At 46.2% G+C, this 24,258-nt stretch overlaps 1 long non-coding RNA gene across 1 annotated transcript; it reads right to left on the bottom strand.

The window, feature by feature from the left end:
- Positions 1–17,468: 17,468 nt before the first annotated feature.
- LOC148651672 (uncharacterized) lies at positions 17,469–20,824 on the bottom strand. Its single transcript, XR_015925121.1, has 2 exons — positions 20,708–20,824; positions 17,469–17,998 (listed from the first exon to the last, which is right to left on the bottom strand). It is a non-coding gene; the product is annotated as an uncharacterized LOC148651672 (long non-coding RNA).
- Between the last annotated feature and the right edge of the window lie 3,434 nt (positions 20,825–24,258).

Raw genomic sequence — 24,258 nt, 5'->3', positions numbered from 1 at the left:
GTTTGTGAAGTTGTTTTGGACGGATTTACACAGTTTTGTTTGCAGGCAGTTAAAGGTGGTTTTTGATTGAATGATTTTGACATTTTATTGTACTGTTTAGTAGAAAATTTGGAAAAAGAGCATTTATTTATAGTCAATTTATTAATCATTCTTGGTAAATTTCACATCCATAAATCCAAATGGTCTAATAATACTCCCCTTTTTAGTTCTTTTGAGGTGGAGCTGAAACGCTATTTAAATTCTATTAAAAATGTGAGAAATAATAAATTCGGTTTATTTATTATTAATAAATAAACGGCGGTTAACTGTTTATTTTTCTGTTTGTGCTTGTCCTCTTGTACCTAATTTGATCCTCTGATTGTATTTGTATTTGTAAATTCTTTACAAATTTAATAAAAAATTCTTTAAAAAAAAGAATACAAAAGACGCGAGTCGATTACGTCAAAATGTTGTCGCACACAGAGCTTATGGGTAATGTAGTCTCTGTAGTTCACTGGGCTGCCCTCCCCATGTGTTTCGCTGATTTGATTGAACATTAGAATTAATTATATTAATACAATTTCAGCGTATTGATCGTGTCTTGTATTTCTATGTCTCTCTTATGTGTTCCCTTGTGTGTATGTTTTCTTTTATTTCACGTGTCTGCAGCGCTGGTTTATCGACCCGGCACATAAAGCAAACCCACTGTCCTCGTGTTTCTTAGCTCCCGTCTTGTTTGCAAACTTTTCTCCTGTTTATTTTACTTTGTCAATAAAACGTGGTTGCCGTGGCAACGGAGCTGTAAAAGTTGTTGCGATCAAGGGGTAAGCAAGTACCCCAGGAAACGGGACCTAAAAGATAAGTGGACCTTATCTTTATTTGCTTGTATAATGTACCCCGGTGATCTGTGATGTACTCTTGTGTGCATTGAATAGCATTTTTACTATTTGTTAAAGCAGAGAAAACACAAGGAGGTCGAATTAATCAGCAACGTGAGGTGACTCGTCAGTAAACAAACTCTCCAGCGACGTCTGGATTTCAATAACTCTCTGCCCTGCAATACGGTTTTCCAGGAGTCCGCAGTGCTTAACGAGCAGAGAGCGGAACCACAGCATCCTGGGCCGCGGCTACACACCGACCTCGGGCGACGGACCGGCTGTCGCGCTAATCACGCATCAGATCCGGTTTCGTCGCAGTTAAGTGACGTCAAATGAGCGGCGCAGGGCTTGTCCAATCACCGCCGTTGGCTGGAAAAGGCGGGATTTCCTTTTAGTTTTTGTGAGTGACACCGCTCCTAGCCAATCACCACGGACTTCCCTGTTCTTCCACGGAATTACCGCCCTCAAGTTGAGTGACTCGGCTCAGAACCAATCAGCACCTTGATTTCGGCTGGAGGCGGGGCAGATACCGCTTTCGTCCAATCACAATTTCAATTCCGGGACTTTACCTAATTACGGAGGGCGGTGACACTTCCGAGAAATGTCCACTGGGCGGCAACAGAGATTCACGAGTCTATGGCGGTGTGTCTCAAAGCGCTGTCGAAGACTTGTTGTGCGGATATTGAATTTTTTTTTCAGAAGTGTAAATATATTATACTATGTACCCCTGATGACATTATTGATTTGCTATATATACTCTTGTTTTGTGTCGTATTTATTTTTATTGCTACATGAGTTAAAAAGAACTGCACTTCTGAGAAATGTCCACTGGGCGGCGACAGAGATACACGAGTCTATGGCGGCGAATCTTAAAGCGCCTCCTTACAGATCCTCGTTGTGCAGAGATTGAAAATCAAAACAGATGGTAACTGTGACTTTTGTGACAGCAACTCTGAAAGCTAATGTAAAGAAGGAAACTAATATTGCCATTACTTTTAAAGAAGTAAAATCATGCTACATTTAAACCCATTGAAAGTAATATGAAAATATCGTTTGTATTTAAAAAAATATGATACTTCCACGATATAATAATTAACGAAATGCTGTGAGAGGAGACCCATGTTTGAACACTTTAAAACGGATGTAAATGCGTTTGTACAGACAATTTGAAACATGTACGGACCTTATCTGCTTTTGTTTAATATTAAACAAGATTACTTGTTTGATCTTTTTGCATAACATGTACATGTATTATTGTATGTACCCCTGACTATACTCTATGTTATATGTATTCTTGTTTTATGGCATGTATTGTTGTTATAATTAAAAAGAAAAAAAACGCGAATCGATTACGTCAAAAGGAAGTCGCCCACAGGGCTTGTGGGAAATGTAGTCTCTCTAGTGCTCTATAGCGCACTACAGAACACGTGCGCAGCCCACGCGTTCCGCAGATTTGATTGAGCATCAGAATTAATTATACAATTTCAGCGTATTTATCGTGTCGCGGATTTCTATGTCTCTCTTACAAGACGGACTCGGCAGGAGCTGTTTCTTGCTCTCCGGAGTGAAGCTGCTCTGGGAAGAGACGAGCAAATCTTCAGACTCTTTGTAAATGAGACATCATGACAGCTGTGCCGACCTGCTCTTTACTGACCTGTTGAACCTGTTTGTGTAAAAAGCAGGAGTCTTGTGTACCCCTGATTGTGTTATGTGTACTCGAGTGTGTATTTTTCTTTCTGTTTTCTGTTCTGTTCTATTTCACAAGACGGACCCGGGCAGCAGCATGTGTCTGCAGGGCTCATCCTGCTTGCATATTTGCAAACTTTTCTCCTGTGTTTATTTTACTTTGTCAATAAAACGTGGTTGCCGGGGAAACGGTGCTGCAGAAGTTGTTGCGATCTGACCTCGAGGAGGTAAACAGTCGGCTTTTCAGCCTAATCTAATCAGCGAGCAAAGCAGAAACGTTAGTCTAAAAAGCGCTGGCTGGAGTATTTTGTGGACATTATGCAGAAGAAAAGGAAGAAACGGTGAGTCGCAGGCTGTCGGTAAATATCAGCGCTGGGCTCACTGCACCATGAGCGAGTCCGTCGGCGCCTCCTCCTGCAGGAGTGAGGAGTCTCCGGTCTCCGGTCGCGTCCTGATCTGCAAGTGGAGGTGAAAGGCTGAGAGACGGCGCACATGCTCTGCACATGTTCTCATGTGTCTGGTTTCCTGGAGTGCTGTCTGTGTGGAGTTTGCATGCTCTGCTCATGTTCGCAAGGGTTTCCTGCCGCTTCTGCAGTCCAGTGTTGGTGAGTCTGTCGGGTTGATTGTGTTGTGGTGTGAGTGTGCCCTAAAGGGGGTTTTAATAGTATGGGGTTTGTGTGTTCACTTGTATGCAGACCACTGGAGAGACCGGTTGTTTTTTGCCAGGCAGACTAATGGCTGCATATTCAATTCCAGCTACTGATGTTGCCAAACCAGCAAGTGGGACAGTGTTTGAAAACCCTTTCAATGAAAGGTTTGTAGAACAGTGTTGCTATTGTTCTGTTTAATTCGAGGTCACCGAGCTTATAAATGGTCTCACAACGTTTGTCTCTTTTCAGGTTTCTCCGACCCGGAGAGTGAACAAAGAAGTGATAAGGGCCCATAACACCTAAGCTCGGCACTCTCACACTCTTCAGCCACACGAGCTTCCTCCTGGTAAAATACTGGGCAAGCCCCTTTCTGACAGGGACAGTGGAAAACCCCCTGAGGGAGATGGGCTGAGGGGAGGAATAAAACCATCTGAGCCGGAACGGAGCGGGCTCCCGATTCCCACCAGACCTGGGAGACGACACAGGCAGCACAAGGGAAGCTGCGGAGCGCGAGTTCGCGGAGGCAAGGACCGATGGACGACCACGGGAGACAGTGGCATCGGAACAGAGGTACTGTACAGAGACTTTTAATACCTGAAGGCAAGGAGCGAGAAACCGGCCCCGCTTGCCGCTCCAAACTGAGGGGAATGGAATACAGTTCGCCGGAGGATTTCTAGTGGAACCTGAACGGAGTCTGGGGAAATGGGACCGGCCTCTCGTTCACTGGGGCCATCAAAGACTTTACAGGTACGAAGAAGAATTGTTCGAGTGGCCACTCTTCGGTACTTGACAGAAAAGACTGCTGTCCCTCTGGATTCATTATGATCCTTGGAAGGACCTTTTGTTGCTGCTGTTTTCGTTGTGTCTTTGGCTGATGGTGAATGTGGATAGAAAATAAAAAGGTCACTTATACGACACACATGCTTGTCGCTGGTCTGTGTGGGCATTGGTGGATCTGGGAGATCAACAGAACCTGTGGTAATGGAGAGGGGCCCTAGCACCCTGTTTGCATTGCTAGGTGCCGTAGTCAGATATGAGGCAGGAAATAATTCTTGTTTGAGGGGTCACCTCACTGTGACACGAACGTGTTGGGAAGACGCGCCAGTTCTGACGTTAGTGCGACGGGTCTGTAGGCATTAAGGCAGGTTCTTGTGTCCTTTTTTGGAACAGGAACAATAACAGAAGATTTGAAGCAGTCTGGCACTGTGCACTGGGACAATGATTGCTTAAAAACGTCTGTAAAGATTGGAGCGAGTTGGCCAGCACAGGGCTGTAGTGTGGCTGGAGATACACAGTCAGGTCCTGCTGCCTTTTTACAGTTTTGCTTTTTGAATAGCCTTAACACATCCTGTTCTTTGCTTCACAGGGCATTCTCAAGACTTGTAAACGGCGTCAAGTCTTCGTGAGAGATTGAGTGTGAGTGGGTGTGGCACTCCAGTTGAGTGGGGGACAATAGCTCATCCCCAGGATGTGAATTATTTGGAGGAGTTGCGAGACTGCCATGGACAAGGTCGTTGGAGATCCTTTGTGTTTCAGACCTGCTGTAAAATGTGTTATCTGGTAGAGAGTGATCAAGATGTATCTGAGGGGATTTTCTTTTGGAATTGGTAACAGTTTGGAGACCTTTCCAGACAGATAAACAGTCTTTGTTAGCAAACAGTTGTTCTAGCTGTGGACAGGAGGGGAATCAAAAGGTAGAGAACACTATTTTTAGAGAAATGGCCCTAAAGGAACAAAGCATAGTGTAGGATGCCACTAGCTTAAGTCTTAACAGCACTGCATGAGAGGAGACGCCAGTGTCTATTTGTTCTGAGGGGTCCTCAGAAAGGTCAAAAGGTTGCAAACAGATAGGAGACTGGTTATATGCCTGAAGCTTAGCTAGAGGAACATAACATTGCTGGAATGCTGAGAGGGGAGGTTATCAGAGCCTAATGTTATTGCGAAAAATGGCAACTAGGTATAGAAGATCTGATGAATGTCTGTCCTGTGAATTGTTAAGGGTTTCATGTAATTGTGTGTCCAAGTAGTCCAGACTGCTGTGCTATGTGTTGTTTGTCTTGTGAATTTTCTGTTTTACACCTATTGTATCCATAGTGGTACGGGCCAAATCCTATTTAAAGGGTGTTGCGAGCACTGGGGTTTGTTGGGAGTGGTAAGTTAGGAGTCTGGAAATGAGAGCAAGGTGCGAGTGGATATGATAAAATGATTGTTCCTTTATTTTGTTTCTGATACCTGGTGAAGAGACGCAGTGAGTGTTTGTGTGGCCAGCTGCGTCAACTTCAATAAAACTGGCCTTTTGGTTTGTTTGAGTGCTGACTTGCTATGGTGTATTTTTTCTCTCTGTGAACAACACGTCCTACGGCCAACACTACCCACACAGGAGGTGTGTGCGTGACAGCTCCTCAGCTGCAGCAGGAGTCCAAGTGTGCACAGATTTCTTGTTGGGGTTTGTTGTTTGAAGTTTCTGTTTCAATGTAGGAAGCAATTGTGCCAACACGTGGTCCGAGTTATAGCACGGGACGAGAGCTCCCGAAGAGCGCCTGCCTCCTGCCCGATTCGACGTCTAAAATCATCACAGAACGAGAGGAGCCAACAGGAATGCAAGTCTCTTCTGGTGAGGAGCCTCCGACACAGCCCCCAGTACTGGGTGTGCAGAAAGAATCCTGTTCTACAGTTGTGGTGCGAAATGGCCTCCAGTCCTTGTCAAATGCTGGGTTTCTCTGGACTGCAGTCCCCTCCGCATTTGGATGATTGTGATTGGTGTTGCTGCAGCTGTGCTGTCCTGAGACTGACTGGTGTCAAGACCAGCTGTACTCTGGGATCAGCAGGGCCTAGTGGTGGTATGAATTGTGGCCTCTGTTTCTCAGGTGTAACAAGTGTTTGATTACTCTGTTCTGTATGTTTACCAATAGTGGGTACTGGCCTAATTCAGCCCTGCACTCGCTGTTAGCTGTTTTTCTCTGCGCAAGGAGGAGTTTCTACAGAGTGTACTCCTGGTCTGTGAGGGGACCCCACACTTCACTGCCGTATAGGGCAATGGGTTGGATTACACTTTCAGATATTTGGAGCCAAATTCTTGTTGGTGGGTTGACATTGAAGAGCCTCCTTCTTATTGCGTAGAAAGCCCTGAGTGCCTTCTCCCTCAGTGCCTTCACTGCCAGGTCAAAACTCCCAGAAGAGCTGATGGTGAGACCGAGATATGTGTAGCTGGATGTGTGCTCCAATGTGTTGTTGTTCAGTGTGAATTTGTACCCGTTTCCCTGAGGTCTGGCTTTCTCCTGGAAAACCATAACTCTGGTCTTGTCCAGATTGACTGGCAGTGCCCAGGTGTGACAGTCCTGCTCCAGCAGTGCCAGGCTCTGCTGTTCTGGGTCCAGATGGGCTGGCAGTGCCCAGGTGTGACAGTACTGCCCCAGCAGTGCCAGGCTCTGCTGTTCTGGGTCCAGTTTGGCTGGCAGTGCCCAGATGTGACAGTCCTGCTCCAGCAGTGCCAGGCTCTGCTGTTCTGGGTCCAGATGGGCTGGCAGTGACCAGGTCTGACAGTGCTGCTCCAGTAGTGCCAGGCTCTGCTGTTCTGGGTCCAGATGGGCTGGCAGTGCCCGGGTCTGACAGTGCTGCTCCAGCAGTGCCAGGCTCTGCTGTTCTGGGTCCAGATGGGCCATCAGAGCCCAGGTGTGAATGTGATGGGATGTGTGGCGGTTTGGTAGGAAGCCAGTCTGACTCTAATGCAGGACATTGTGCTCAGTAAGGAGGGCCGGTTATCAGATATTCAAGACTGAAGCCCCGGTACCTGTTGGGGTCGAGTCTGTCTCCATTCTTACAGACGGGCGTGATCAGTCCTTGATTCCAGGCCTCAGGGAAACAGCCGGCCGTCAGGACGAGGTTGAGGAGTTTGAGCAGGCTTTGCTGCAGGTCTGAGCTCCAGTTGGGTCAAGCGTTGTTGACTGTGTCTTGGCTACAGGCCTTTTGTGGTCTGAGAGTTGTCTGTTTGTGTATGTGCCTATCTTCTTTAGGGTGTGCATGTAGTGTCTAACCATCTCACAGTATCTGAGGCGCAGTTCAGAGTGGTGTGGTGTTGTTTTAGTTCTGGTAGTTCTCTTCAGTTGTTTCTGCACTCTGTATCAAACCATTTGATATTGTTTCTGAGTGTGTTTCATATGAATGTAGTCATTTTGATTTTAAGGCTAGTTTCTCAAAAACATGGTTTAAATTTATGAACGATTTGTTGGTTTGATACAGAGCGTTTTGAAATGTAAGGGATCAAGTAATGGGTTTATTTACTGCTGAAAAGAGAAGAAAGAAAAAAAAGAAATGAGACAATTAGCTTGTAATGAGTTTATAACAACAGTAATTAGATTCCTGCAAGCACTCTTTTCATTGTCCAACAACTGAAAGCTTTTAGGTATAAAGGAAGGGTCCTCTAATATTTGATGTGTGAGATTGTCGTTCTATTGGAGATGTTAGTGAGTCTGAGGATTTGTGTTAATATGACAATATGACAATACAATACAATGCTACTACTATTAGTAATACAGCATGGCAAGACTTCTTTCAGTCATTTCCCACCCCTCCACCTCAGTGAATCACACATGTTAAACTTCCATCTCGTGTTCCAGATCAGACATGAGCAATCCTATATTACAAATACTTACCACCAGACAATTTAACCAGACAATAATTTAAGCAATTATTAATTCAACAGAAGCAGCAGGACGAGTAAAGTGCCCCTCTGATGGCCGGTCCGTGGAATTAAACTGGAAAATTTCTTAGAAATGATTAGTCTTACAATAATGTGCCAATGGCGCCGCTTGGTGGTCATTCAGCAAAATTTCACCGAAAGTTTTTTTTAATTAAAATACCGTTAGTAATGTTCGTATTAATACGTTATTTTAATTTTAAATATATTTAAGCATTTTCAACAGCAAAGAATGCAAAGAATACATTGCATTGCAAACAAGAGTAATGAATGAATGAATGTATTGTACATGGATACAAAATACAAAATAAATACAATAAACCCAAAATTAAAATAACATTCAAAAGGCGCGAGTCGATGACGTCAGAAGGAAGTCGCCCACAGGGCGTATGGGTAATGTAGTTTCTGTAGTTCTCTGGCCCGCACTGCCCACGTGTTTCGGTGATTTGATTGAACATCAGAATTAATTATATTGTACCATTTCAGCGTGTTTATCGTGTCATGGATTTCCATGACTGTCTTGTGGGTTCTCTTGTGTGTCATGTTTATTTTAGTGGGTGGCAGTGCTGGGGCCCTGAACTGTAATCATTCGTGTTACTCATCATCATTGTTACTGTGACCCTCCTGGGAGGAGTGGACCTTTGTAAGATTCCTGTCCTGGCAAGCAGCAGGTGACAGTTTGCTGTCCGACTCAATTACACCTCCGCTACCTCATTTCACCTCTTTCACCAGCCTGTAAAGGGGGTTGTGATAGTATGGGGTCTTTCTCTTTAACAACCTCAAACCGCAGGAAAGAAATGCTTCATTTATAAGATTGAAATATAACCAGAAAGTATAAAAATAGCTATTTGTGTGTATCATGTCAGAAATATTTGTTTTTATTTTAAAAGAATTTAGAAGAGAAATATGATTAATAAGGCAGCAGAATCCATTTAAACTGTCATTTTCCTGTTTAGGTTGGAAAGTTTAATTTGATCAAGTCCACTTGAGTGCCTAAGCAACTGTTTGGGTAGTTTGGCTGGTGTGGTGGTGCTCTCCAAATACCTGATCCAAACGGACAGAGAGATAAAGTGAGAAAGAAAAGGTGTAAATAACAGACATATCATATGCAGAATACAGTAATGTGCTGTTCAGCACAGTGACCTAGAGTGAAGATGGAAATCAGTCATTCTAGTGCTCTCAATGGTTTTCCATTACAAACGGACCAGGGCTTCCTGAGACACAGGCAGTTGGAGTTATACAGAGTTAGAGGTTGTTTTCACGGCACCAGCCGACTAAAGCAGAGACCTCCTTCCACTCCAGAATTTTTTTTTTATTTGGGTGGGATCATCTGGAGTCTTGATTCCTTTCACGGAGTCAGCAGTAGATACACAGCTGTTAGCATAGGAGGAGTACAGAAGAGGTGACAGCAGTGCTGGGGACCCTGGTATCTCTTCCACTGAGGACCCTCTGGCACAACCAGAGGTGTGAAATTGAAATTGTTTGGAAGGAATGGGAAGCTAAAGGCAGAGTCACAATCTCTGATTCATGTAATCAAAACAGTAAGTTCTTTCCTCAGGCAGTTTCGTTAGAACATTTTAAATAGATGTAAAAGTGTATTTACAGACTATATCAGCCCTTATCTTTATTAACCTGGTTTAATCTTTTTTTCAGAAGTGTAAATATATTATACTATGTACCCCTGATGGTATTATTGATGTGCTATAAATATACTCTTGTTTGTATTGTATCTATTTTTATTGCTACCATAAAAAGTTAAAAAGAACTGCACTTTCGAGAAATGTCCACTGGGCGGCGACAGAGATACACGAGTCTATGGCGGCGAGTCCAATAGCGCCTCTGTACAGATCCTCGTTGTGCAGAGATTGAAAATCAATACAGATGATAACTGTGACGTTTGTGACAGCAACTCTGAAAGATAACGTAAAGAAGGAAACTAATATTGACATTACTTTTAAAGAAGTTAAATAATACTACATTTTAAACCTATTGAAAGTAATATGAAAATATCGTTTGTATTTAAAAAAATATGATACTTCATAATAATTAACGAAATGCTGTGAGAGGAGACCCATGTTTAAACACTTTAAAACGGATGTAAATGCGTCTGTACAGACAATTTGAAACATGTACGGACCTCATCTGCTTTTGTTTACTATTAAACAAGATTACTTGTTTAATCTTTTTCCATAACATGTACATGTATTATCGTATGTACCCCTGACTATACTCTGTGTTATATGTATTCTTGTTTTTATGGCATGTATTGTTGTTATAATTAAAAATAAAAAGACGCGAATCGATTACGTCAAAAGGAAGTCGCCACAGGGCTTGTGGGAAATGTAGTCTTTATAGTGTTCTGGACTGCGCTCCGCACGTGTTCCGCAGATTTGATTGAGCATCAGAATTAATTATACAATGTCAGTGTATTTACCGTGTCGCGGATTTCTATGTCTGTCTTACAAGACGGACTCGGCAGGAGCTGTTCCTTGCTCTCCGGAGTGAAGCTGCTCTGGGAAGAGACGAGCAAATCTTCAGACTCTTTGTAAATGAGACATCATGACAGCTGTGCCGACCTGCTCTTTATTGACCTGTTGAACCTGTTTGTGTAAAAAGCAGGAGTCTTGTGTACCCCTGATTGTGTTATGTGTACTCTAGTGTGTTTGCAGCGCTCGTCCTGCCTGGTTTATCCACTCGACACAGAAACAAAACCCGCTGCCGTCGTGTCTGTAGGTTTCTGAGCTCTCTTGTCTTGTTTGCAAACTTTTCTCCGGTGTTTATTTTACTTTGTTAAATAAAACGTGGTTGCCGGGGCAACGGAGCTGCAGTAGTTGTTGCCGGAGCGGGTCTGACCTCCAGCAGGTCAACAGGCGGCTTTTTTAATCTAATCTGCGAGAAAAACAGAAACTTAAGAAACTTTAGTCTAAAAAGCGCTGGCTGGAGTATTTTGTGGAAGAAACGGTGACTCGCAGGCTGTGGGACAGGACTATCAGGGACACATCAGCGCTGGACACCAGCCTCACACCGCTGGGCTCACTGCACCATGAGCGAGTCCGTCGGCGCCTCCTCCTGCTGGGGTGTGTTACCTGGGCTGCTGTCTGTGTGGAGTCTGCATGCTCTGCCCCTGTTCTCATGGGTCTGGTGTCCTGGGGTGCTGTCTGTATGGAGTCTACATACTCTGCCCCTATTCTCATGGGTCTGGTTCCTGGGGTGCTGTCTGTGTGGAGTCTGCATGCTCTGCCCCTGTTCTCATGGGTCCTGTTCCTGGGGTGCTGTCTGTGTGGAGTCTGCATGCTCTGCCCCTGTTCTCATGGGTCTGGTTTCCTGGGGTGCTGTCTGTGTGAAGTCTGCATGCTCTGCCCCTGTTCTCATGGGTCTGGTTTCCTGGGGTGCTGTCTGTATGGAGTCTGCATGCCCTGCCCCTGTTCTCATGGGTTCAGTTTCCTGGGGTGCTGTCTGTGTGGAGTCTGCATGCTCTGCCCCTGTTCTCATGGGTCCTGTTCCTGGGGTGCTGTCTGTCTGGAGTCTGCATGCTCTGCCCCTGTTCTCATGGGTCCTGTTCCTGGGGTGCTGTCTGTGTGGAGTCTGCATGCTCTGCCCCTGTTGTCATGGGTCCTGTTCCTGGGGTGCTGTCTGTGTGGAGTCTGCATGCTCTGCCCCCTGTTCTCATGGGTCCTGTTCCTGGGGTGCTGTCTGTGTGGAGTCTGCATGCTCTGCCCCCTGTTCTCATGGGTCCTGTTCCTGGGGTGCTGTCTGTGTGGAGTCTGCATGCTCTGCCCCTGTTCTCATGGGTCTGGTTTCCTGGGGTGCTGTCTGTGTGGAGTCTGCATGCTCTTCCCCTGTTCTCATGGGTTCGGTTTCCTGGGGTACTGTCTGTGTGGAGTCTGCATGCTCTGCCCCTGTTCTCACGGGTCTGGTGTCCTGGGGTGCTGTCTGTGTGGAGTCTGCATGCTCTGCCCCTGTTCTCACGGGTCTGGTGTCCTGGGGTGCTGTCTGTGTGGAGTCTGCATGCTCTGCCCCGTTCTCATGGGTTCAGTTTCCTGGGGTGCTGTCTGTGTGGAGTCTGCATGCTCTGCCTGTGTTCTCATGGGTCCTGTTCATGGGGTGCTGTCTGTGTGGAGTCTGCATGCTCTGCCCCTGTTCTCATGGGTCTGGTGTCCTGGGGTGCTGTCTGTGTGGAGTCTGCATGCTCTGCCCCTGTTCTCACGGGTCTGGTGTCCTGGGGTGCTGTCTGTGTGGAGTCTGCATGCTCTGCCTGTGTTCTCATGGGTCCTGTTCATGGGGTGCTGTCTGTGTGGAGTCTGCATGCTCTGCCCCTGTTCTCACGGGTCTGGTGTCCTGGGGTGCTGTCTGTGTGGAGTCTGCATGCTCTGCCCCGTTCTCATGGGTTCAGTTTCCTGGGGTGCTGTCTGTGTGGAGTCTGCATGCTCTGCCTGTGTTCTCATGGGTCCTGTTCATGGGGTGCTGTCTGTGTGGAGTCTGCATGCTCTGCCCCTGTTCTCATGGGTCTGGTGTCCTGGGGTGCTGTGTGTGTGGAGTCTGCATGCTCTGCCCCTGTTCTCATGGGTCTGGTTTCCTGGGGTGCTGTCTGTATGGAGTCTGCATACTCTGCCCCTGTTCTCATGGGTCTGGTTCCTGGGGTGCTGTCTGTGTGGAGTCTGCATGCTCTGCCCCTGTTCTCATGGGTCCTGTTCCTGGGGTGCTGTCTGTGTGGAGTCTGCATGCTCTGCCCCTGTTCTCATGGGTCTGGTTTCCTGGGGTGCTGTCTGTGTGAAGTCTGCATGCTCTGCCCCTGTTCTCATGGGTCTGGTTTCCTGGGGTGCTGTCTGTATGGAGTCTGCATGCCCTGCCCCTGTTCTCATGGGTTCAGTTTCCTGGGGTGCTGTCTGTGTGGAGTCTGCATGCTCTGCCCCTGTTCTCATGGGTCCTGTTCCTGGGGTGCTGTCTGTCTGGAGTCTGCATGCTCTGCCCCTGTTCTCATGGGTCCTGTTCCTGGGGTGCTGTCTGTGTGGAGTCTGCATGCTCTGCCCCTGTTGTCATGGGTCCTGTTCCTGGGGTGCTGTCTGTGTGGAGTCTGCATGCTCTGCCCCCTGTTCTCATGGGTCCTGTTCCTGGGGTGCTGTCTGTGTGGAGTCTGCATGCTCTGCCCCTGTTCTCATGGGTCTGGTTTCCTGGGGTGCTGTCTGTGTGGAGTCTGCATGCTCTTCCCCTGTTCTCATGGGTTCGGTTTCCTGGGGTACTGTCTGTGTGGAGTCTGCATGCTCTGCCCCTGTTCTCATGGGTCTGGTGTCCTGGGGTGCTGTCTGTGTGGAGTCTGCATGCTCTGCCCCTGTTCTCACGGGTCTGGTGTCCTGGGGTGCTGTCTGTGTGGAGTCTGCATGCTCTGCCCCGTTCTCATGGGTTCAGTTTCCTGGGGTGCTGTCTGTGTGGAGTCTGCATGCTCTGCCTGTGTTCTCATGGGTCCTGTTCATGGGGTGCTGTCTGTGTGGAGTCTGCATGCTCTGCCCCTGTTCTCATGGGTCTGGTTTCCTGGGGTGCTGTCGGTGTGGATACCTGGTGAAGAGACCCAGTGAGTGTTTGTGTGGCCAGCTGCGTCAACTTCAATAAAACTGGCCTTTTGGTTTGTTTGAGTGCTGACTTGCTATGGTGTATTTTTTCTCTCTGTGAACAACACGTCCTACGGCCAACACTACCCACACAGGAGGTGTGTGCGTGACAGCTCCTCAGCTGCAGCAGGAGTCCAAGTGTGCACAGATTTCTTGTTGGGGTTTGTTGTTTGAAGTTTCTGTTTGTATGTAGGAAGCAATTGTGCCATCGCGTGGTCCGAGTTATAGCACGGGACGAGAGCTCCCGAAGAGCGCCTGCCTCCTGCCCGATTCAACGTCTAAAATCATCACAGAACGGTGAGGAGCCTCTGACACAGCCCCCAGTACTGGGTGTGCAGAAAGAATCCTATTGTCCAGTTTTGGTGTGAAATGGCCTCCAGTTCTTGTAACATGATGGGTTTCTCTGGACTGCAGTCCCAGTGCACTCCGCTTTGGATTTGCAGTGGTGTTTTCTACAATGGAAAACCCTTTGTTTGTACAGAATGGAAATGGCAGTCTGCATGTTTTAATAATCTAATGTGATCATGTACTACAGCTTAAACACTGAGCCAGGTGACGTTTGATTCTAAAAGATTTCTCTATCATTTCAGCGGCGCCTTGTCTGCGGCAGCCCGGCAGCTCCTCCTCCCTTCCAGCTGAGACTCTTCCCTCTCCAGAGGTGGGTTAGTGCTCTCAGGTCATCTTCTCTCACACAGCTGCGGGGCAGAAACGCTACTTCCACTGGGCAGAGAGCAGACGGGCAGTGGGAAGGGCAGCCCTGTGTTTGGGGATCAGGGCTGTCCCTGCTGAGGGATGCTTTCAGAGCCAAAGCAACTGGCTGGGTTATGAACTTTATGGTGTGATCCAAATAAGACATAAAAAGACAGAGAATGAGAAAGAAATAGTATTGCATGTATCTAATCAAAATAGTCTCTTTCAGACAAAACAAATATTGAACAAAAACTTAGTTGCAACACACTGCACTACACTTTCTTCTAGGCTGACATTACCGATAGTTTGTGCTGTCTTCCTTTCAGTCTGCAGGGTGTGCATCGTTTTCCTCAGCTTCCTACACGAGGAATCAGTTTCTCCTGCCCTGGTTTCACTCCTTTATATCTCACAATCTTCTGCAGCTCCTGGAGGCTGACGACATGTTTGCTGTTTCTGAAAAATTGCTGACTGGCTCATCAGCACAATTGCTGATTCAAAATCCTTTACTCACATGTTGCCTTAGCCTCTGTATCACAGAGATGTGTGCTTTTCTGGGTTGGATAGATCGATAGTGTGCTTTTGCTCAGTTGCTCTGCTCAATGCGTGGTCTTTTAACTCCGGCTGGGTACGAGCACCTCACTCTCCACACGGCTTTCCAAGGCTCTGTCATCGTGTGTGAGGATATTGTGTAGCTCGTGAAACAGTTCCCCCATTTGAGCCCTGGATTTACTGGGTACTTGAATACCTGAATCTTGCCGTCAGTCCTGATCACCTTGTTTTTGTTCTGCAAGGACAAGGCACCTCCCCAGCACTGAACACAAACTGATACTGGCGGGTTGATTGTGTTGTGGAAAAATCGGGCTGTGGTGTGAGTTTGTGTCTGTGGGGGTGAGGTGTCCCCTGCAGCGCGAACAAACATGCAGACTCCACACAGACAGCACCCCTGGAATCAAACCCAGGGCCCCGGTGCTATGAGGCAGCGATGCTAATCACTGTGCCGCAGTGTTGCCCCCTTTGAAAATGTCTGACTTCCGTTTAATTTGAGGTCACAAGCTTATAAATGGTCTCACAACGTTTGTCTCATCTCAGGTTTCTCTGACCAGGCCCAAGGACCTGTAGTCACTGACAGCTTCTGCAGTCTGACGGTTCATTTCAGTAGGCTGGAGGGATGGCGCAATTATCCTCAAATCAGTGAGTATTGTTTTGCTCTTGTAACATGAAACATCAAAGAGAAGTCAACAGACTATTCCGTGAAACTGTTCAGACTGGCCCGTGGTGATTTTCTGGGTCCTTTAGTAAGCTGACCGGGACTGTGTCATCGACACACTTTGTGAGAAGCCAGTCTATGTGTTTGCTCTTGTGATCATTCGTGAACGAATGTAAGAGAGTGTAAGAGAGGGAGAAGATTCGGCCCTGGAGTGAGCCAGTTTTCTATTTAACAACCTCAAACTGCAGGAGAGAAATGCTTCATTTCTAAGATGGAAATATAATCAGAAAGTATAATTAGCCATTTGTGTATATCATGTCAAAAAATGTTTTATATATAAAAAGAATTTAGTAGAGACATTTGCTTAATAAGGCAGTAGAATAAATGTTGTGATGCTGGTGTGACGGTGCTCTCCAACAAACTGATACAAATGGACAGAGAGACAAAGTGAGAAAGAAAATGTATACATAACAGACATATATGCAGAATACAATACAGAGCTGTAAAGTACAGTACCCTAGAGTGAAGATGGAAATCATTCATTCTGGCGCAGAAGAAGTGAATCTGCTCTCAATGGTTTTCCTGTACAAATGGAACACGTTGTGAATTCTACATAATTCACAGGAAACAAAATAAACAACTCATTCACTCCCCTGCTGTCCGTGACCCAGAGCTCAGTAATCATTTCACTACTGAAGATCATGCAGTTTTTAATGCTTTTCATTTTAACATCCTACTTGTTAATATTTCCTCTTAGATGAGAATATTCTCTTCGGCGTGTCTTTACAACTCTTCTCTTATTGCTCCTCTTGTCAGTAATCCGGTGTGAAAGCTCTCTCTGTCGGAATCAATGTCTTACCTCTCCGTCTTGTGTTTCAGGTCTCCTCTGGCTGCTGACCCTGCCGTCAGGACAGAACACATCCCGCACTGACCACACTGCTGGGTTTACTGTATGTGACAATAAAGAGCTTGAGCAACACATCTAATGTGATCTCTGCACGCTTCCCGAGGAGCAGAGATGATAAGGTCTGTGTCTGTTCCCGAGTCTTTGCGAGAGGCCTGTTTAGTCTGTCACTGAGATGATTTTAGATGCCTGTGAGTCGTGCCCACTGAAAAATGAAATAGTGCAGCACAATGAGACTTCAAGCAAAGATCTCATTAGCCCCTTCTGTGAATTGGTGTCTCGCAAGAGATCTTCCATCTCTTTGAAAGTTTCACAGCTTTGACCTCTAGATTAGAAATGACACCAATTGCACATGGGTCCAGCAACGTTCTATATAGTGCACATCACCATCGGGATGAAAAACAAAAATCCCCAGTGGGAGTCCACTCTTTCCCTGCTACGCAAATTGCTTTTCGTTAGGTGAGGTCGCAAGTTCTTATTGGAGAATGTTGTACAGTTTCTTAATGCAATAGGGCGAGTAAGACTGAAGTTCCCCCCGTGTTGGCCGATCAGTGGAACGAAACTGAAAAAAGCTCCTTGAAACTGTGATTCATACACTTATACACTGGCTCAGCATGGTGCTCACCTGCTGTCCTTGGGTGTCTGCTGAAATTTGATTTTTTTTCAGGAGCACTGTGACCCAGAGCTCAATAATCATTTCAGCTACTGAAGATCATTCACTTTTTAATGCTTTTCATTTTAGCATCCTACTTGTTAGTATTTCCTCTTAGGTGAGAATACTCTGGTACTTTTCTGGGTCTTAGTTGAGTGAGCTTTATTAGAATAATTGAACAATACTTTCACCTCCACATAACACTCATAGATTTTTCAAGGGTTAAATATGGGAGCCACGTTTCTTACATGTATCCTTTTGTAAGTTGATTCACAAAGCTTTCACCGCCTCCACTCCAGTGAATCACTTTGTTTAGCAAGTGATCAGGTGGAACAGTTTAATTTCTTCCTGCAAATAATGCCTTTTCCTTTTTCATCCCATTCAAGTCTCCGTCCTAGTTAAAGTCATTTTGATGTAGAACGGCAGTGGTCCAGTTGAAAGGTTCAAGGTTTCACTGTGTTTTAGAGTGCAGATAAAGAAGATAATAGGAGAGGAAACTGGAAAAGCCGTGACTCTGTCATTCCATTCAATTCAATTTATTTTCATATAGCGCCTTTCACAACAAGGTTGCCCCAAGGCGCTGAACAATGCAGGTAAATATACATTTTGTGAATACAGAACTGAAGACAATGGAGGAAAGGAACCAAAGACTCCTCAGTAAGGAGAATAAAATCCTCTAGGGGTCCAAGGTCAACTGGCTGCCCAACCCCTTTGGGCATGCTAACATTATATCATTAAAAAAAAAGAAAGAAATGAATGCGGGTATTAATCCATCCATCCATCACGTCGTCTGTATGTCAGTACCCCATGCAGGTCTGTGCAGACCAGCAGAATCCTCCTAAACGACAGCTGTATCCATGATGCCCCTCTTGGATCCATGGCACTGATGCAGCATTCAACTCACATGGTGCCCAGCCCAGGACAGACAGGCCTCTGAAACTATGCTGTGTACAGTATTTCTCCTCTGCAGCATCCCTGCGAGGCAGGACAGGTGCCTGACCTCTGAGAGCCTTGTAAGTAAGTAGAAGGAGTTTGAAGTCCGCCCTGTACCTGAGAGGAAGCCAATGAAGAGAGAGAAGTATGGGGGTTATGTGGTCATTCTTTCTGCTCCAAGTAACAATTCTAGCTGCTGCATTCTGTAAGTATTCAAACTCTTTGCTGTGACAAATCTAACGTACTTTAGGCAGACAAAACAACCTTAAAAAGCCACATGATTTTTAAGTAGTCTGTCTGTGTGTAGTAACAGTGGTTCACATTATTTCAGAACGTATACTCCCGTCTCTGTAACTTTCCTCAGTCAGCTAGTGAACATTCTGTATTTACACCACGAATGCACTACTTTGTCTCGCGCGCGGTCACACTGGCCGTCCACAGGCACGGGCAGGAGCAGGGAACACGAGGCCGCTCTGTAGTGCCCCTGTGGCTCTCCAGCAGAGGGGAGCACTTTGCTCAACAGCCCTGAGCCGAAGGACCCAGTGATAAAGCTGAAAATCTGGCAAGTCCCCCAGTCTCCCTGGGGCGCTGAAGAGGATTTCATCTGATGCTGAGGTTCCTGTAACTCAACACAAAATTGAACACGGCGAGTTATGAGTTTGTGAAGAAGTGACAGCGGAACAATGTCAAACAGGAAGTTAACCTACAGGAAAGAATGAATTGAATCTCTGATATTCAAGCACGCAGTGTGACGTCTACTGTCTATTCAAATCTACTCTGCAAGTCTTACAATTCTTTTTCATACACCGTCTCCTGGTTATTGTTTTGTGAGTGCTTGAACTGTTTCTCAGTAGAAATAAGACCGATAACTCACTGCTTCAGGATGCACACTATCGTCGATGAAACCTGTGGTGTAAGCAAGCGAAAAGAGACAGATCCTTCTAAAACACAGAGGCCATCGGGAGGGCAGAAACACTCTGCAACAGGTAGGAGCTGTGGAGCCGTGATTCCCCCGAGCCAGAGCCCTCGTCCTCCCTCGACAGCGAACTGAGCTCCAGCGACTGGAGCAGCTACCTGCCGTCGTGGGACCTCCTGCAGATTGGGAACGGGTAAGGCAATTCGACACGAGCCCACTCCTCTTCCCACTGCTTACACCCCTATAACAAATAGTTTCAGGGTATTCAAGTACAGGATAAAGAGATTACAGGTGTTCCCAATTGGCTGAGGATACAACTCTCTCTCTGAGAAAGCACACAGAGGTGGACAAAGCAATTAAATGCGTTTACAAGTCATTTCCTCTGTATCTGGTCTTTCTTTACATATCAGAAAAGTGAACTGGTGGCTGTTGAAAAGTGTCTGCTCCGTACGTAATATACATGTAAAAGATGTGATTAAATATCTTGGTATTAAGATTTTCAAAAAGGTGATTTTGTGATTTGATGTTCTCTACCTTAGTTAAATAAAAAAAAAAACTTTATTCATGGTTGTTATTTGTCAAACACGGGCAGAAGGAGGCCTAAATGCTACAGGGTTTAGAGCATCTAATACCGATACCGACAGAGTACTATTTACAAAATTAAGCAAAGTAGGTGGTGTATGTTTCCCTAATTTAATCATTCAGGACCTAGCGGGTATAGACTTTTTACTTGAATGTCATTTGGATGCTGGAAACCCCCCTGAAACTTGCCAGCTTCCATGAAGAAGTTCTCCTCACGTGGTCTCTTATAGATAAACATACCTCCCATAGATACATCATCTAGAATACAGAGAAAAAATAAACCTGTGCTTTGAAAACTGGGTTTAAAATAGTATAAGCGGGGTCAACAAATTAACTGGTGTGGATGATGAAATGTAGAATCAAGCAGATTTTATGAATAGATATAATGTTTGTGATACGTCTGATAACAATCCGTCGTAACCAGAGCTACTCCTAGAGAGGTATTGATGCTTTTAAGAAACTAACAGTATACCATCAGAAACTATGGAAGAATTTACAACCTTTATTAGACTACAAGGAAAACAATTTAGTTATACTTGTACTAATAAATACTTCAGATCCCTGTCGCAATCTCACAATATCTTGTCAAACTATTTTGGAGCACCTCTTTGGGGAAAGTGAGTGGAATCAAACATGACTATTGTCAAACAGATTTTGTATGAATAATAAGGTTAAGGCGTCAGTACAAAATTGTACATTGAATCGACCCGATAAAGATACACAGTGTGCATAGATTTAAAAGTAATATAGATGATAATTGTCTTTCTCAAAGCAGCCCAGAAACCTTACGTTTGTTTTTGTTTTGTTCTGTTGTTAAAACACTCTGAACAGATCGGCAAAATGGTGTAAAGAAGGCTTCTAATTCTGACATTTCCTGTAGACAAATTGATGTTATTTTACTGCTCAATACTGCTGAACCGAATCTAAAATATAATGTATCATTGGCTTAATCATTATACTTGCTCGTTATTAGATGTATAAATAGCCTAAAGATGAGAAATAATCGAAAATTGAATAATTAGACCGTATGTCGTAGTAGCAGATTGTACTTCTCGCCTAATTGATGTGGTCGAGCAGCACCACAATCGCCATACAATCCGTCCGTTCTCATGCTCTGACTTTCAGGTTGGGCAGTGGAATGGATTCCAGGGCAAACTCGTTCTTGTTTGATTATCCGTGTGAAATCTCGCCCAATATAACGGGTAAGCTCATGCACTGAAATTATGCGCTTCCAAATTGAAGCGACACGCATTTGAATAATTCAAAATACACACGAGGGAACGTCTCCAAACCATGTCTAAGTATCACAACATGAAAGCTGTGCGTACCTTATCTTTATTTGCCTGTGTAATGTACTCCGGTGATCTGTAACGTAGTCTTGCGTGCATCGTAAAGGATCCGGACTTCCGGCTACGGAAAACCCGGAGTGGATCAGCCTTTCCACCGGACCTGGACTTCCGGCTACGGAAAACCCGGAGTGGATCGGCCTTTCCACCGGACCCGGACTTCCGGCTACGGAAAACCCGGAGTGGATCGGCCTTCCACCGGATCCGGACTTCCGGCTACGGAAAACCCGGAGTGGATCGGCCTTCCACTGGATCCGGACTGCCGGCTACGGAAAACCCGGAGTGGATCGGCCTTCCACTGGATCCGGACTGCCGGCTACGGAAAACCCGGAGTGGATCGGCCTTCCACTGGATCCGGACTGCCGGCTACGGAAAACTCGGAGTGGATCGGCCTTCTACTGGATCCGGACTGCCGGCTAAGGAAAACCCGGAGTGGATCGGCCTTCCACTGGATCCGGACTGTGAGCAGCTTTTGTCCAATCGGCGCTGAGATTTCAGCAGGAGGCGGGAGACAGGCTCTTGTCCAGTCACACAGCTTCAGTCCCGGGACTTTTCCGAATTCCGGCGGGCGGTGACACTTCCGAGAAATGTCCACTGGGTGGCGACAGAGATACACGAGTCCACGGAGCTGAGTCTCAAAGCGCTATCGGAAAGACTTGAAATCGGAAAGAAATAAATTTGTTACATTTTAATCCCATTGAAAAGGAAGATGAAAATATCGTTTGTATTTTTAAACATTATTATACTTGCGCAACATAATTATTAAGGGAATGGTGTGAGAGGAGACCGTGTTTGAACAGTTTAAGACGGATGTAAAGACATTTTATTTCAGAATGTCTTTCTGAAATGTGTCTGTTTCTGTGTTGTAAGAACGTTGAAGCATGGACGGGCCTTATCTGCATTTACCTTGTTGAATCTTTTTTTCCATAAAATGTACATGTATTATTGCATGTATCCTGACAATACGACTGCTACGTTACGTTTTCTTGTAGTTTTTGGTCTCATAAAAAATACAAAAGTATGAGTCGATGACGTCAAAATGGTGTCGCCCACAGGGCTTATGGGTAATGTAGTCTCTGTAGTTCACTGGGCTGCCCTGCCCATGTGTTTCGCTGATTTCATTGAACATTAGAATGAATTATATTAATACAATTTCAGCGTATTTATCGTGTCTTGTATTTCTTTGTCTCTCTTATGTGTTCCCTTGTGTGTATGTTTTCTTGTATTTCACGTGTCTGCAGCGCTGGTTAATCGACCCGGCACATAAAGCAAACCCACTGTCCTCGTGTTTCTTAGCTCCCGTCTTGTTTGCAAACTTTTCTCCTGTGTTTATTTTACTTTGTCAATAAAACGTGGTTGCCGGGGAAACGGTGCTGCAGAAGTTGGTGCGAGCTGACCTCTAGGAGGTAAACAGTCGGCTTTTGTAATCTAATCAGCGAGCAAAGCAGAAACGTTAGTCTAAAAAGCGCTGGCTGGAGTATTTTGTGGACATTATGCAGAAGAAAAGGAAGAAACGGTGAGTCGCAGGCTGTCGGTAAATATCAGCGCTGGACACCAGCCTCACACCGCTGGGCTCACTGCACCATGAGCGAGTCCGTCGGCGCCTCCTCCTGCTGGGGTGTGTTGCTGCAGGAGTGAGGAGTCTCCGGTCTCCGGTCGCGTCATGATCTGCAAGTGGAGGTGAGAGACGGCGGCGCAGTGGGTGGCAGCGCTGGGAGCCTGGATTTAGTTCCTGGGGTGCTGTGTGTGTGGAGTTTGCATGCTCTGCTCATGTTCTCGTGGCTCCAGTTTTCTGGGGTGCTGTGTGTGTGGAGTTTGCATGCTCTCCTTATGTTCTCGTGGGTCTAGTTCCTGGGGTGCAAAATTCTGTTTATTTCACAAGACGGACCCGGGCAGCAGCATGTGTCTGCAGCGCTCATCCTGCCTGCATGTTTGCAAACTTTTCTCCTGTGTTTATTTTACTTTGTTAAATAAAACGTGGTTGCTGGGGAAACGGTGCTGCAGAAGTTGTTTCGATCTGACCTCCGGGAGGGAGACAGCTGGCAAAGCCGAAACTTTAGTCTAAACGGCGCTGGCTGGAGTATTTTGTGGACATTTCGCAGAAGAAAAGGAAGAAGCGGTGAGTCGCAGGCTGTAGGACAGGACTGTCGGGGAAATGTAAGCGCTGGGCTGAGCGAGTCCGTCGGCGCCTCCTCCTGCAGGAGTGAGGAGTCTCCGGTCTCCGGTCGCGTCCTGATCTGCATGTGGAGGTGAAAGGCTGAGAGACGGCGCACATGCTCTGCACATGTTCTCATGTGTCTGGTTTCCTGGAGTGCTGTCTGTGTGGAGTTTGCATGCTCTGCTCATGTTCTCAAGGGTTTCCTGCCGCTTCTGCAGTCCAGTGTTGGTGAGTCTGTCGGGTTGATTGTGTTGTGGTGTGAGTGTGCCCTAAAGGGGGTTTTAATAGTATGGGGTTTGTGTGTTCACTTGTATGCAGACCACTGGAGAGACCGGTTGTTTTTTGCCAGGCAGACTAATGGCTGCATATTCAATTCCAGCTACTGATGTTGCCAAACCAGCAAGTGGGACAGTGTTTGAAAACCCTTTCAATGAAAGGTTTGTAGAACAGTGTTGCTATTGTTCTGTTTAATTCGAGGTCACCGAGCTTATAAATGGTCTCACAACGTTTGTCTCTTTTCAGGTTTCTCCGACCCGGAGAGTGAACAAAGAAGTGATAAGGGCCCATAACACCTAAGCTCGGCACTCTCACACTCTTCAGCCACACGAGCTTCCTCCTGGTAAAATACTGGGCAAGCCCCTTTCTGACAGGGACAGTGGAAAACCCCCTGAGGGAGATGGGCTGAGGGGAGGAATAAAACCATCTGAGCCGGAACGGAGCGGGCTCCCGATTCCCACCAGACCTGGGAGACGACACAGGCAGCACAAGGGAAGCTGCGGAGCGCGAGTTCGCGGAGGCAAGGACCGATTGACGACCACGGGAGACAGTGGCATCGGAACAGAGGTACTGTACAGAGACTTTTAATACCTGAAGGCAAGGAGCGAGAAACCGGCCCCGCTTGCCGCTCCAAACTGAGGGGAATGGAATACAGTTCGCCGGAGGATTTCTAGTGGAACCTGAACGGAGTCTGGGGAAATGGGACCGGCCTCTCGTTCACTGGGGCCATCAAAGACTTTACAGGTACGAAGAAGAATCGTTCGAGTGGCCACTCTTCGGTACTTGACAGAAAAGACTGCCGTCCCTCTGGATTCATTATGATCCTTGGAAGGACCTTTTGTTGCTGCTGTTTTCGTTGTGTCTTTGGCTGATGGTGAATGTGGATAGAAAATAAAAAGGTCACTTATACGACACACATGCTTGTCGCTGGTCTGTGTGGGCATTGGTGGATCTGGGAGATCAACAGAACCTGTGGTAATGGAGAGGGGCCCTAGCACCCTGTTTGCATTGCTAGGTGCCGTAGTCAGATATGAGGCAGGAAATAATTCTTGTTTGAGGGGTCACCTCACTGTGACACGAACGTGTTGGGAAGACGCGC

Source organism: Lepisosteus platostomus, chromosome 11 (assembly GCF_059453375.1).
Source record: "Lepisosteus platostomus isolate fLepPlt1 chromosome 11, fLepPlt1.hap1, whole genome shotgun sequence".
Lineage (NCBI taxonomy): Eukaryota > Metazoa > Chordata > Actinopteri > Semionotiformes > Lepisosteidae > Lepisosteus > Lepisosteus platostomus.
The sequence above is the reverse complement of the archived record's forward strand: the minus strand, read 5'-3'. Positions and strand labels throughout refer to the sequence as shown.